Source organism: Triticum aestivum, chromosome 5D (assembly GCF_018294505.1).
Source record: "Triticum aestivum cultivar Chinese Spring chromosome 5D, IWGSC CS RefSeq v2.1, whole genome shotgun sequence".
NCBI classification, from domain to species: Eukaryota; Viridiplantae; Streptophyta; class Magnoliopsida; order Poales; family Poaceae; genus Triticum; species Triticum aestivum.
In genome coordinates, this window is record NC_057808.1 from 508,090,266 (window position 1) to 508,104,541 (window position 14,276).

Here is a 14,276-nt window from a genome sequence, read left to right on the forward strand (position 1 = left end):
GAGCTGAGTGAAGTGAAGTGAGCTGAGTCCTATATATAGGGATGGGCCTTTAGTCCCGGTTGGCCAGGCCAACCGGGACTAAAGCCCCTCCCGTCCGCCAGCTGGATGGGCCTTTAGCCCCGGTTGGCCTGGCCAACCGCGACTGAAGGCCTTCGGGGACCTTTAGTCCCGGTTGGCCAGGCCAACCGGGACTAAAGCCTCTCCCGTCCGCCAGCTGTCGACCGAGCGCGCTGGGCCCAGATAGTTGCTCGCGGGTCTCCTCCCGAACCGCGACTAAAGGCCTCTTTTGTCGCGGTTCGATTGTTTTGGGGACTAATGGGGGCATATGGAAGCCTCTTTTTCTACTAGTGTGATCGAATGATTGCATGGTACACAACAAAAAGAGCGGAATGTGAGTTGGTCCTCAGGCCTGTTGTGGCGCTGCCAAGTGGGCCCATGACACCGGTCAAGACGTCGTCTCTGTTGTTGCCGCAGGCCACACTGTAGCCGGCGCCGACGGCCAGGAGGCCCGGATGGTTCCTGATGCCTCCTATGCCCACGAGGATGTTCTTCTCGTCCGCCAAGCGTGCCAGGTGCGGCAGGCACGGTCTACTGGCTGCCGCAGCGAGACAAAACAGTAGGGAGGCGACAGTACGTGGAGAGCACTTCTTGGCCGTAGCTCTCTATATTATCGATACGATACTACTCGTTCTCGAGTGTGTCGTGCTCTTAGATATGCTGCTAGCCTGCTAAGCGCCTGTGGTGTGGTGGAATTTGCGGCTCAAATAGGCAGCGGGGCATGTTTGACGCAGATGCAGGGTAGGTGGAGGGTGTAAATGAGACGAGTGCAAATCCTGTCGTGAATGCTTTTGCTTAGAAACTGGGAAGAGTAAATTTCGTAGGTGTGGATGTAGGCGAAGTTCAGTTGCTCTTGTTTCAGGACTGTGTAATTTGAAAAGAATGGAGACCAAAAGTAACCACCAAGCCATCATGTCGAGACTGAATATGGACTGAATTGAGGTATCCGGCTGTAGAATGAAATATTTGAGGCGTGACCGGTTACTGTTCACTGTTCACGGACACTGCCGTTTGAGGTGTTGGATTTGCCAAGTCCGGTAAGAGATGCATAAAGATAACAATTCATACTGTCTGGGCATAATTTCTTTTATTAGTACTACTTCCATTCTAAAATAGAAAACATTTTGGTACCCTTGTTTGGCCTAAAAAACGTCATATATTTTAGTTGTATCTAAACCCGTATTGACAACACGATAAGTGCCAACAGCGTAAACAGAACAAAGGTTTACTTAACAACATTATAATGACAATCACAGCATCCTTAAGTGCCTGTACATCACAAATCACAGGACCTAAATACGCCGAGACTGGAAACGGCCGTCGTGATAGAAGTTTCACACTAATCAGTTGGTGCGGAATAGAAAACGCTACTTTTCCACGTCGGTGTGCATCCAAAACAGCTTCTTTGTAAGATTACTGTCGTGAGATAAAAACGCAAAAAATAATAAGGATGATGCAACCAAAGTGCGTGTGGGAGGTAATACGCATGACGACGAGACTGAAGTAGCTAACGGCATCTCCAACGCCGACCCGCAAATCTCCCGCATGCGTCCGGATCGTGTTGTCCGGACCATGGAAGCCGGCCAACGCGGCCCTGTATCAATCCATGGCGCGGTTCGGATATGTTTTCTCCCGCAAATCGAAGACAAATGGGGCGGGGTGTGGGAGGGTGGGGATTGTAGGGGTCCGTACCACTCCTAGGTCTCTGGCCCTCTTCTGACCGCACTCACCCACCCAAAACCCATCCCTCCTCCGGCGCGTTTTCGGTCAGCGCCGCTCCAAAGCGTCAGCGCCCGCATTCATGCCCGGCCAGAGCGGACGCGACTGCTCACTAGCGTTCGCATTGAAGCGGCGCGCCGGCCGAGAGAGTGTCGCCCAGACCGCTTCACGGTGCAGCCGACTGCTACGCGTTCAAACGACATCATGGTCGCCCGTCCGTCTGCCACCCACATTGATGGCACGCGGTTGCCGAGGCATCTCCTCCCGCGCCACCTATCCATCCCTTTGGCGCCCACCATTGCTATATAAACCGCTGCCCAGCCATAGCCGCAGTCATTCACCTTCAATCCTTCTGCGCACCACTCCCACCAAGGATTCCTCCCTCGCCAAAGCACTCTGAGACGGGCTGACGTCAGACCAGAAGAAGGATATGGCCGCCATTGCTGCTCGTAGGCAGCATGAAGAAAACGACGTCCCAATGGACGACATTGTTTTCTACTACGCAACATTTTTCTTGTAGACTCAGTTGGGCCACAAAGCGCAGAGTTTTGTAGGACAGTAGCAACTTTTCCCTCAAGTGGATGACCAAAGATTTATCAAACCGTGAGAGCTGTAGGATGAAGATGATCTCTCTCAAACAACCCTGCAATCAAATACAAGAAATCTCTTGTGTTCCCAACACACCCAATACAATGGTAAATTTTATAGGTGCACTAGTTTAGCGAAGAGATGGTGGTACAAGTGTACTATGGATAGTAAAAATATTTTTTTATAATCTGAATAAATAAAAATAGCAAGGTAACACGTAACAGAAGTGAGCACAAACGGTATTGCAATGCTTGGAAATCAGGCCTAGGTTCATACTTTCACTAGTGCAATCTCTCAACAGTGCTAACAAATGGATCATATAACAATCCCTCAACGTGCGACAAAGAATCATTCCAACGTTTCTATCGGAAAACATAGACTGAAAACGTGTATCAATTGCCTAGATTAACCAATGTCACCACGGGAATCCACAAGTTGATTAAAAAAATATCAAGTGACTCAATGGAATACCCCATTGTCACCACGGGTATCCACGTGCAAGACATACATTAAGTGATCTCAAATCCAATGTTCAATCCAGCATAACGAAACCTCAAAGAGCAAGACTCAATTCATGACAACAAAAATAGAGAGGGAAGAACATCATATAATCTAACTATATTAACAAAGCCCATGGTTACATCAAGCTAGATCGTGCTGGGTCAAGAACACGACAAAGAGATATCAAACACATAGCTACTAGTACATACCCCCAGCCCCAAGGGTGACCTAATCCCTCCTCGTCATGGAGACCGCTGAGATAATGAAGACGACCTCTGGTGATGATTTCCCCATTCCGGCAGGGTGCCGAAAAAGGGCTCCAGATGAGATCGCTTTGGAACAGAGGCTTGTGGCGGCTGCGTGGAAGTTCTAGGTTTCTTTGTGGGGTTTCTATATTTATAGGAATTTTTGGCATCGGTTTCTCATACGGGGGCTCATGAGGGACTAACAAGCTCAAGGGGCACGCCCCAAGCTTGTGGCTCCCCTAGCCACCTCCTGGTGCATCTTCGGTACTCTGTGGGTTTCTTTTGGTCCATAAAAAATCACTGTAAAGTTTCATGGCATTTGGATTTCGTTTGGTAGGGATTTTCTAAAAAGTAAAAACATGCAGAAAACAACAAGTGGCACTGGCCACTAGATCAATAGGTTAGTTCCATCAAAATCATTTAAAAGTGCACCAAAACCATATAAAATTGTTGTAAATATGGCATGAATACTTTATAAATTATAAATACGTTGGAGATGTATCAGACGCTACCGATGACGAACCGACACCACCCTCCTCCTCCGCTCCATCCTCGCCGGTGCATTGCATCATGACCATCGGCAAGGTCCCATTTTATGGAGATGATGCGAGAGGAGTAGTTTCTGGGGGGCGCAGACCGACACCGCCTACAAAAACCACCTCCTCCAGGAGCACATGCAGGAAGAGGGGAGCTCGCCACCGGCAGGGCAGTCGCGCAGGACGCGAAATTGGTGGAGAAGGAGGCACTGCTCGACTCCTACCGCTCCGTCCGCGAGATCGACCTCGCCCGCTGGTGGTACCGCCAGCAGGTGGGTTAGGTGGTGGCCGCCTACAAGGAGAGCAACAACGAGGGCGAGCCGGTATTCAGTGAGACCGACGACAAGGAGGAGGACATCGCCGAGTCCGTGCCGTGCCTGCCGTCGCGACGACCATGAAGTGGCACGTCCGCGGGCGCCGCCGACAGTGAGAAAGAGTAGTGCACGGTAGGTCGCCGCTGCTCGGGTCACAAGAAGGCCACCGCTCCTCTCCTCCCGTCCTCGCCAAGCTTTGTGGACTCAGCATCAGCGGGCAGCTTCACTTCCCGGGTCTCCGGAGGCGGAGCTTGAGAGCGTCGGGGCTGAACTAGAGAAAACGAAGGTTCAGTTCTCGGGGCTCATGGCCGAACATGGGGAACGGAGGCCGGCGAGCATTTGGATTAGGTATTAATTATACCTCAGAGCCAGACTAGCACTGCTTCGATGTAAATGTCATAAAATCAGTCATGTTTGTATGAAATCCGAGCATGTTTATATGAAATCCGGACGTGTTTGAATGAATTTCGTTCCGTTGGTTCGAACTGTTGTTAAAATATATACGGCTACTGTTGGATGGCGGCCTTCCGCATCCATGTTCGCGGACTGGTCCCCTCCGTCTATGGATGAATGTGAGAGGAATTTTGCAGGTTGCCTTTGAAGATGCCCTAAGGAGTTGATCTGACATGGTTGGCGCCTCCACGACCAAATGACGTCGCGCAATGAGTGACAAAGCCGTCGAAAGAAACACCGCCAACGCCACCACGACCACCCACTTGGAAGACGCTCCCCATGCCAATTCTGAATGTTATCGCTAATGTTGCTGAAGCCCCATATGATGTGTTGATGTGGTAATTATCTCACAAATACTATGATGCGTTGGTTGTTACCTTATTATCTGTTTTTGTCCTTATTTATTTGGAAAATTACTTATTTTATGATGAGGTAGTGTAAATTGTTTTGAAACTATCCACCAACGATCCCCGACTCTAACTCGGGCTCTCCTCATATGCACAGTGCCACTAATCCATTTCTCTAATCTTCTCCTGAACCCATATTTGGTTGCAGGTACCTTGTTGTTTAGAACGTTCATCCCTTGAGCTCGGCACCTGTTCGCATATGCCTTGTTGGAAGAGTGAGCCAGCACGTGTCCGTGCTCTGTTTTTCGTGTGTGAGTGTGTGTGTGCGTGTTTCGTTTCAGGTGCAAGCCCATGTATGCTAAAGACTATAAGGAGTACATACCTCTTCTTTACGAAGTTCTTGCAGGTCAGCAGCATGAGGTGACTAATGCACATGCATATCTACCTGATTTGTGTGTTTCTTGCATCATGTATCTAGACCGGCAGTCATAATCCCCAATTACTCAAGGGTCTATGGCATGTTGGATCTTCTTTGAGGGCATGATTTAGTTCAGGTCTTCTTGTCTAGTCTTTGGCCCATGTGCATTGAATGTGGAGCCATAGTTTTCCCAACGTCTACATAACCCCGTTAATTTATTTTACTTCCTGGAATTGCAGTCTTCAGCCATCATGTTAGTTTAGATGAAGTTGTTACTATATATCTAAATTTAGGGGATTATGCAATCTCTTATGTTCCTGCCTTTTTGGTCATCTTCTTAGATAAACTGTTATTCCACCGGCTGCAAGTATACTTTACTTCTCCAAAAATCTTTAGTTCTTGTTCTGAACAAAATCATCTATCCTTGATTGGAATCTTGAGATTGCACATTTTTCATGAGGGCAAAGAGGGCAGGACCTTGTTAAGAATGTCGTCCTAGTGGGCACAAGGTCGAACAGGAAGCTACCAGCGAGTATTGTTTAATCCTATCCATTATTTTATAAAGCAGCAAGATGTAGTATGAGATCTAATGATTGCATTGCTTCCATATGCCATATCTAAGATTTACAAAGAAATACTAAATGAACATCCGTTTTAGTCCTTCTTGATTAGCTAAATTATCATCAAGTGGACCAGATTATGTTGTGGAGCCACTTCAAAATATATAATGTATATTTCACAGGGCTGTAGGATCTATTGTATAGACATGCCAAAAGATGAAGCTTGAAAGAGTTAAGTGAAGGAAATATGCCCTAGAGGCAATAATAAAGTTGTTATTTATATTTCCTTATATCATGATAAATGTTTATTATTCATGCTAGAATTGTATTAACCGGAAACTTAGTACATGTGTGAATATATAGACAAACAGAGTGTCACTAGTATGCCTCTACTTGACTAGCTCATTAATCAAAGATGGTTAAGTTTCCTAGCCATGGACAAAGAGTTGTCATTTGATAAACGGGATCACATCATTAGAGAATGATGTGATTGACTTGACCCATTCCATTAGCTTAGCACTTGATCGTTTAGTACATTGCTATTGCTTTCTTCATGACTTATACATGTTCCTATGAATATGAGATTATGCAACTCCCGAATACCGGAGGAACACATTATGTGCTACCAAACGTCATAACGTAACTGGGTGATTATAAAGGTGCTCTACAGGTGTCTCGGATGGTACTTGTTGAGTTGGCATAGATCGAGATTAGGATTTGTCACTCCGATTGTCGGAGAGGTATCTCTGGGCCCTCTCGGTAATGCACATCACTATAAGCCTTGCAAGCAATGTGACTAATGAGTTAGTTGCATGATGATGCATTACGGAACAAGTAAAGAGACTTGCCGGTAACGAGATTGAACTAGGTATTGAGATACCGACGATCGAATCTCGGGCAAGTAACATACCGATGACAAAGGGAACAACGTATGTCGTTATGCGGTTTGACCGATAAAGATCTTTGTAGAATATGTGGGAGCCAATATGAACATCCAGGTTCTGCTATTGATTATTGACCCGAGACGTGTCTCGGTCATGTCTACATAGTTCTCGAACCCGTAGGGTCCGCACGCTTAAAGTTCGGTGACGGTCGGTATTATGAGTTTATGTGTTTTGATGTACCGAAGGTAGTTCGGAGTCCCGGATGTGATCACGGACATGACGAGGAGTCTCGAAATGGTCGAGACATAAAGACTGATATATTGGATGACTATATTCGGACATCGGATGAGTTCCTGAGGTCACCGGATAATTATCGGAGTGCCGGGGGGTTATCGGAAGCCCCGGGGGAACTATTGGGCCTACATGGGCCATAGGGAAGAGGGGAGGCAGCCCACCAGCGGCAGCCGCGCCCCCTCCCTATAGGGAGTCCGAATTGGACTAGGGAGGGGGGCGCCCCCCCTTTCCTTCTCCTCTCCCTCTCCTTCCTCCCCCTTCCTCATAGTTGGACTAGGAACGGGGGAGTCCTACTCCTACTAGGAGGAGGACTCCTCCCCCTCCTTGGCGCGCCCCAAGGGCCGGCCGGCCTCCTCCTTGCTCCTTTATATACGAGGGCAGGGGCACCGTAGGACACACAAGTTGATGATTGATCTCTTAGCCGTGTGCGGTGCCCCCCTCCACCATAATCCACCTCGATCATATCGTCGTAGTGCTTAGGCGAAGCCCTGCGCCAGTAGCTTCATCATCACCGTCATCACGCCGGCGTGCTAACGAAGCTCTCCCTCGACACTCTGCTGGATCGTGAGTTCGTGGGACATCACCGAGCTGAACGTGTGCAGATCGCGGAGGTGCCGTACTTTTGGTGCTAGGATCGGTCGATTGTGAAGACGTACGACTACATCAACCGTGTTGTGATAACGCACCGCTAATGGTCTACGAGGGTACATGGACTACACTCACCCGTCTCATTGCTATGCATCACCATGATCTTGCGTGTGCGTAGGAATTTTTTTGAAATTACTACGTTCCCCAACAGTGGCATCCGAGCCAGGTTTATGCATAGATGTTATATGCACGAGTAGAACACAAGTGAGTTGTGGGCGATAATAGTCATACTGCTTACCAACATGTCATACTTTGATTCGGCGGTATTGTTGGATGAAGCGGCCTGGACCGACATTACACGTACGCTTACGCGAGACTGGTTCTACCGACGTGCTTCGCACACAGGTGGCTGGCGGGTGTCAGTTTCTCCAACTTTAGTTGAATCGAGTGTGGCTACGCCCGGTCCTTGTTGAAGGTTAAAACAGCACATACTTGAGGAAAAATCATTATGGTTTTGATGCGTAGGTAAGAACGGTTCTTGCTCAGCCCGTAGCAGCCACGTAAAACTTGCAACAACAAAGTAGAGGTCGTCTAACTTGTTTTTGCTGGGCATGTTGTGATGTGATATGGTCAAGACATGATGCTTAATTTTATTGTATGAGATGATCATGTTTTGTAACGAAGTTATCGGCAACTGGCAGGAGCCATATGGTTGTCGCTTTATTGTATGAAATGCAATCGCCATGTAATTGCTTTACTTTATCACTAAGTGGTAGCGATAGTCGTAGAAACAATAGTTGGCGAGACGACAACGATGCTTCGATGGAGATCAAGGTGTCAAGCCGGTGACGGTGGTGATCATGACGGTGCTTTGGAGATGGAGATCATAGGCATGCACAAGATGATGATGGCCATATCATATCACTTATATTGATTGCATGTGATGTTTATCCTTTATGCATCTTATTTTGCTTAGTTCGACGGTAGCATTATAAGATGATCTCTCACTAAATTTCAAGGTACAAGTGTTCTACCTGAGTCTGCACCGTTGCGAAAGTTCGTCGTGCCGAGACACCACGTGATGATCGGGTGTGATAAGCTCTACGTTCACATACAACGGGTGCAAGCCAGTTTTGCACACGCAAAATACTTAGGTTAAACTTGACGAGCCTAGCATATGCAGATATGGCCTCGGAACACTGAGACCGAAAGGTCGAGCATGAATCATATAGTAGATATGATCAACATAGTGATGTTCACCATTGAAAACTACTCCATCTCACGTGATGATCGGACATGGTTTAGTTGACATGGATCACGTGATCACTTAGATGATTAGAGGGATGTCTATCTAAGTGGGAGTTCTTTAGTAATATGATTAATTGAACTTTAATTTATCATGAACTTAGTCCTGGTAGTATTTGCATAACTATGTTGTAGATCAATAGCTCGCGATGTAGCTCCCCGTTTATTTTTGATATGTTCCTAGAGAAAAACTATGTTGAAAGATGATAGTAGCAATGATGCGGACTAGGTCCATGATCTGAGGATTATCCTCATTGCTGCACAGAAGAATTATGTCCTTGATGCACTGCTAGGTGACGGACCTATTACAGGAGCAGATGCAGACGTTATGAACGTTTGGCAAGCTCGGTATGATAACTACTTGATAGTTTAGTGTGCCATGCTTTACGGATCAGAACTGGGAGTTCAAAAACGTTTTGAACGCCATGGAGCATATAAGATGTTCCAAGAGCTGAAATTGGTATTTCAGACTCATGCCCGAGTCGAGAGGTATGAGACCTCTGACATGTACTTTGCCTACAAGATGGAGGAGAATAGCTCAACCAGTGAGCATGTGCTCAGATTGTCTGAGTACTACAATTCCTTGAATCAAGTGGGAGTTAATCTTCCAGATAAAATAGTGATTGACAGAGTTCTCTAGTCACTATCACCAAGTTAATGGAACTTCGTGATGAACTATAATATGCATGGGATGACGAAAACGATTCCGAGCTCTTCATGATGCTGAAATCGACGAAGGTAGAAATCAAGAAAAGCATCACATGTTGATGGTTGACAAGACCACTAGTTTCAAGTAAAAGGGCAAGGAAAAGAAAGGGAACTTCAAGAAGAATGACAAGCAAGTTGCCACTCCCATGAAGAAGCCCAAAGCTAGACCCAAGCCTGAAACTGAGTGCTTCTACTGAAAAGGAAATGGTCACTGGAAGTGGAACTGCCCTAGATACTTGGCGGATAAGAAGGATGGCATAGTGAACAAAGGTATATTGGATATACATGTTATTGATGTGTACTTTGCTAGTGTTTATAGCAACCCCTCTCTATTTGATACTGGTTCAGTTGCTAAGAGTAGTAACTCGAAACGGGAGTTGCAAAATAAACAGGGACTAGTTAAGGGCGAGGTGATGATGTGTGTTGGAAGTGATTCCAAGGTTGATAAGATCACCATCGCAGACTCCCTTTACCTTCGGGATTAGTATTGAACCTAAAATAAATGTTATTTGGTGTTTGCGTTGGGCATGAATATGATTGGATCATGTTTATTGCAATACGGTTATTCATTTAAGTCAAAGAATAATTGTTGTTCTATTTACATGAATAAAACCTTCTATGGTCATACACTTAATATAAATGGTTTATTGAATCTCGATCGTAGTGATACACATATTCATTATATTGAAGCCAAAAGATGCAAAGTTAATAATGATAGTGCAACTTATTTGTGGCACTGCCGTTTAGGTCATATTGGTTTAAAGCGCATGAAGAAACTCCATGCTGATGGGCTTTTGGAATCACTTGATGCTTGCGAACCATGCCTCATGGGCAAGATGACTAAGACTCCGTTCTCCGGAACAATGGAGCGAGCAACTGACTTATTGAAAATAATACATACTAATGTATGCGGTCCGATGAGTGTTGAGGCTCGCGGCGGGTATCGTTGTTTTCTGACCTTCACAGATGATTTGAGTAGATATGGGTATATGTACTTGATGAAACATAAGTCTGAAACATTTGAAAAATTCAAAGAATTTCATAGTTAAGTGGAAAATCATCGTAACCAAGAAAATAAAGTTTCTACGATCTGATCGCGGAGAAAAATATTTGAGTTACGAGTTTGGTCTTCAACTAAAACAATGTGGAATAGTTTCACAAACTCATGCCACCTCGAACACCACAGCATAATGGTGTGTCCGAACGTCATAACCGTACTTTATTGGATATAGTGCAATCTATGATGTCTCTTACCGATTACCACTATCGTTTTGGGGTTATGCATTAGAGACAGCTGCATTCACGGTAAATAGGGCACCATCTAAATCCGTTGAGACGACACCATATGAACTGTGGTTTGGCAAGAAACCCAAGTTGTCATTTCTTAAAATTTGGGGTTGCGATGCTTATGTGAAAAAGCTTCAACCTTATAAGCTCAAACCCAAATCGGAGAAATGTGTCTTCATAGGATACCCAAAGGAGACTATTGGGTACACCTTCTATTAGAGATCCGAAGGCAAGATATTCGTTGCTAAGAATGGATCCTTTCTAGAGAAGGAGTTTCTCTCGAAAGAAGTGAGTGGGAGGAAAGTAGAACTTGATGAGGTAACTGTACCTGCTCTCTTATTGGAAAGTAGTTAACCACAGAAATCTGTTCCTCTGACTCCTACTCCAATTAGTGAGGAAGCTAATGATAATGATCATGTAACTTTAGATCAAGTTACTACCGAACCTCGTAGGTCAACCAGAGTAAGATCCGCACCAGAGTGGTACGGTAACCCTGTTCTGGAGGTCATGTTACTTGACCATGACGAACCTACGAACTACGAGGAAGCGATGATGAGCCCAGATTCCGCGAAATGGCTTGAGGCCATGAAATCTGAGATGGGATCCATGTATTAGAACAAAGTGTGGACTTTGGTTCACTTGCCCGATGATCGGCAAGCCATTGAGAATAAATGGATCTTTAAGAGGAAGACGAACACTGATAGTAGTGTTACTATCTACAAAGCTCGAATTGTCGCAAAAAAAGGTTTTCGACAAGTTCAAGGTGTTAACTACGATGAGATATTCTCACTCGTATCGATGCTTAAAGTCTATCCAAATCGTGTTAGCAATTGCCGCATTTTATGAAATCTGGCAAATGGATGTCAAAACTATATTCCGTAATGGATTCATTAAAGAAGAGTTGTATATGATACAAAAAGAAGGTTTTGTCAATCCTAAAGGTGCTAACAAATTGTGCAAGCTCCAGCGATCCATCTATGGACTGGTGCAAGCATCTCGGAGTTGGAATATACGCTTTGATAAGGTGATCAAAGCATATGGTTTTATACAGACTTGCGGAGAAGCCTGTATTTACAAGAAAGTGAGTGGGAGTACTACAACATTTCTGATAAGTATATGTGAATGACATATTGTTGATCGGAAATAATGTAGAATTTTTATGCAAAGCATAAAGGAGCATTTGAAAGGAGTTTTTGAAAGAAAGACCTCAGTGAAGCTGCTTACATATTGAGCATCAAGATCTATAGAGATAGATCAAAGACGCTTGATAAGTTTTTTCAATAAGTACATACCTTGACAAGATTTTGAAATAGTTCAAAATGGAATAGTCAAAGAAGGAGTTCTTGCCTGTGTTGCAAGGTGTAAAGTTGAGTAAGACTCAAAACCCGACCACAGCAGAAAATAGAAAGAGAATGAAAGTCATTCCCTATGCTTCAGTCATAGGTTCTATAAAGTATGCAATGCTGTGTACTTATACGTCCATTTTGCATCATTCTTTTATATTGATATTATTGCTTTATGGGCTGTTATTACACGTTATGTCACAACACTTATGCCTTTTCTCACTTATTTTACAAGGTTTACATGAAGAGGGAGAGTGCCGGCAGCTGGAATTCTGGGCTGGAAAAGGAGCAAATATTAGAGACCTATTCTACACAGCTCCAAAAGTCCTGAAACTTCACGCAAGTTATTTTTGGAATTAACCAGAGGGGGCCCACACCCTGGCCACGAGGGTGGGGGCGTGCCCTACCCCCCTGGGCGCACCCCCCTGCCTCGTGGGCCCCCTGGCAGGCCTCCGGTGCCCATCTTCTGCTATATGAAGTCTTTTACCCTGTAAAAAATCATAAGCAAGCTTTCGGGAAGAAACTCCGCCGCCACGAGGCGGAGCCTTGGCGGAACCAATCTAGGGCTCCGGCGGAGCTGTTCTGCCAGGGAAACTTCCCTCTGGGAGGGGGAAATCATCGCCATCGTCATCACCAATGATCCTCTCATTGGGAGGGGGTCCATATCCATCAACATCTTCACCAGCACCATCTCATCTCAAACCCTAGTTCATCTCTTGTATCCAATCTTTGTCCCAAAGCCTCAGATTGGTACCTGTGGGTTGCTAGTAGTATTGATTACTCCTTGTAGTTGATGCTAGTTGGTTTATTTGGTGGAAGATCATATGTTCAGACCCTTTATGCATATTAATACCCCTCTGATTATGAACATGAATATGATTTGTGAGTAGTTACGTTTGTTCCTGAGGACATGGGAGAAGTCTTGCTATAAGTAGTCATGTGAATTTGGTATTCGTTCGATATTTTGATGAGATGTATGTTGTCTCTCCTCTAGTGGTGTTATGTGAACGTCGACTACATGACACTTCACCATTGTTTGGGCCTAGAGGAAGGCATTGGGAAGTAATAAGTAGATGATGGGTTGCTAGAGTGATAGAAGCTTAAACCCTAGTTTATGAGTTGCTTCGTAAGGGGCTGATTTGGATCCATATGTTTCATGCTATGGTTAGGTTTACCTTAATACTTCTCTTGTAGTTGTGGATGCTTGCAATAGGGGTTAATCATAAGTGGGATGCTTGTCCAAGAAAGGGCAGCACCCAAGCACCGGTCCACCCACATACCAAATTATCAAAGTAACGAACGCGAATCAAGCGTGATGAAAACTAGCTTGACGATAATTCCCATGTGTCCTCGGGAGCGCTTTTCTCTATATAAGAGTTTGTCCAGGCTTGTCCTTTGCTAAAAAAGGATTGGGACATCTTTTTGCACCTTATTTACTTTCATTACTTGTTACCCGTTACAAATTACCTTATCACAAAACTATCTGTTACCGATAATTTCAGTGCTTGCAGAGAATACCTTACTGAAAACCGCTTGTCATTTCCTTCTGCTCCTCGTTGGGTTCAACACTCTTACTTATCGAAAGGACTACGATAGATCCCGTATACTTGTGGGTCATCAAGACTCTTTTCTAGCACCGTTGCCGGGGAGTGAAGCGCCTTTCGTAGGTGGAATTTGGTAAGGAAAAATTTATATAGTGTGCTGGAATTTACTGTCACTTGTTACTATGGAACATAATCCTTTGAGGGGCTTGTTCGGGGTATCTTCACCCCGACCAGTTGAGCAAAGAGTTGCTCCTCAACCTACTGAACCTACTGAAAATGTTTACTTTGAAACTCCTTCAGGTATGATAGAGAAACTGCTAGCTAATCCTTTTACAAGAGATGGAACATTACATCCCGATTTGCCCCTAATCTATGTGGATGAAGTTTGTGGCTTATTTAAGCTTGCAGGTATGCCCGAGGATGTTATAAAGAAGAAGGTATTCCCTTTATCTTTGAAGGGAGAGGCATTGACATGGTTTAGGCTATGTGACGATATGGGATCATGGAACTACAACCGATTGAAATTGGAATTTCATCAAAAGTTTTATCCTATGCATCTCGTTCATCGTGATCGTAATTATATGT